This window comes from Sapajus apella, unplaced genomic scaffold (assembly GCF_009761245.1).
Source record: "Sapajus apella isolate SASKATOON/1434 unplaced genomic scaffold, GSC_monkey_1.0 scaffold6, whole genome shotgun sequence".
NCBI classification, from domain to species: Eukaryota; Metazoa; Chordata; class Mammalia; order Primates; family Cebidae; genus Sapajus; species Sapajus apella.
In genome coordinates, this window is record NW_022436946.1 from 42,590,530 (window position 1) to 42,592,149 (window position 1,620).

A 1,620-nucleotide genomic window follows, 5' to 3' on the forward strand; every position below is an offset into this window, starting at 1 on the left:
TAGCCGGGCGTGATGGCATGCACCTGTAGTCACAGCTACTCGGGAGGCTGAGGCAGGAGAATCGCTTGAACCTGGGAGCGGGAGGCTGCAGTGAGTGGAGTTCATACCACTGTACTCTAGCCTTGGCGACAGAGTGAGATAGTCTTAAAAAACAACGAAACAACAACACCCTGTGGAAAAAAATCCATCAAGGGGACGGGTGCATTCGAATAACCGGGAAAAGTCCCAGCAATGATGGGTGTTAGAACACCTGACAGAATCTCTTTCGCGTTCTCGTGTGGTGAGTGGAGGCATGATCACGGCAGAGGCTCATAGGTTTTGGGTGAGATCTTCGGGAGAGGTATACAGTCTGAACTAACCGAAGATTGTAAGAAAAGCAGCGCAGAGTTTGACCTATTTGACTCCAGGAAACGCTCCACATTCCTGAGCCCGTTCACCGCTCCGTAAGATGGAGAAATTGGTCTAAATGCAGCTACAGATCCCTCCCTTCCCTTGGAGACCTCGGAGGCTGCGGGCAGAGACAGGGGCTGGTTCCTCTCGCTCCCTCCCCGCCCCCCCGGGCAGTGCACCTTCCTGGGTCCCCAAGGTCAAAGGAAATGGACAACTGCGTCCCCGGGTTCTCAGTCTGCATTCGGAGCCAGCAGGAGCAACCGCGCGGGGCGGACGGCTTTGCCGCACTCAACGGCCACAGCCCCTGCGCAGCCCTGGGCTCGCGGGGCGTCCCGAGGCTGGCAGGACACGGGACGCTCACGGGAAGACCTAGCGGGAACGTGGGCGGGGCAGAGGGGCGCAGGGAGAAGTGACAGGGGGCGCGGGCCGTGGGCGCGCCGGCAGGGGCGCACTCACCTGTACGTCAGGGCCTCCCGTCCCTCCCCGCGGCCGCGCGGACTGCAGGCCTCCAGGCCACCCCTACCTGCGCCCCGCCCCTTCCGCCGGCGCTGCCGCGGTGAGAGCGGGTCGGGCGGGCCGCGAGGCCAGGGCGGCGGCGAAGCAGCGACCCCTGCTGGAGGCCACGCCTCGGAGGACTGCACGGGAAGTGGGCTCCAGGCACGGCCGCAGGAGACTCCAGCGAGAAAGCCAGCGCGTCCTGATTCCACCTGACCGAAGGGAGTTCATCTTAATTTTTCTTTTCTTTTCTTTATTTTCTTTCTTTTGAGACGGAGTCTTACTCTGTTGTCCAGGCTGGAGTGCCGTGGCGTAGTCTCAGCTCACCGCAACTTCCACCTCTCGTGTTTAAGCTATTCTCGTGCCTCAGCCTCCGAGTAGCTGGGACTACAGGTGTGAGCCATGACTAGCTAATCATCTTAATTGGTAATGAAGTGATCCTTCTCTGGGGTCACTAACCCTTTTGAACTTTTTTTTCGTTTTAAGACGGCGTCTCGCTCTGTTGCCCGGAGTGCAATGGCGTGATCTCGGCTCACTGCATGTGATTCACAATGTAAATCCAAATGTCTGTTCTCATTCCTCAACTGACTTCACTTGAGTTCTAGGATACCACATTGGTTCCACCTACCTCGCTCGTCGCTTAATCTTCTCCCTGTTTTTCTTTTTTCCTTTTCTTTCTTTTTTCTTTTTTTTGAGGAGTCTCGCTCTGGCCCCCAGGCTGGAGTGCAATGGCGC

General features: G+C 57.7%; 1 protein-coding gene across 2 annotated transcripts in view; it reads right to left on the minus strand.

Annotated features, from left to right (window-relative positions):
• MTRES1 (mitochondrial transcription rescue factor 1) overlaps window positions 1-945 on the minus strand; it is a 26,443-nt gene extending 25,498 nt beyond the window's left edge. Inside the window, exon 1 of one of the 2 annotated variants that reach the window (XM_032275128.1) lies at window positions 847-945. The gene's annotated coding sequence lies outside the window, so the exon portion shown is untranslated. The remainder of the gene's footprint in view (window positions 1-846) is intronic. The other variant, XM_032275129.1, reaches the window with a different exon arrangement.
• Between the last annotated feature and the right edge of the window lie 675 nt (window positions 946-1,620).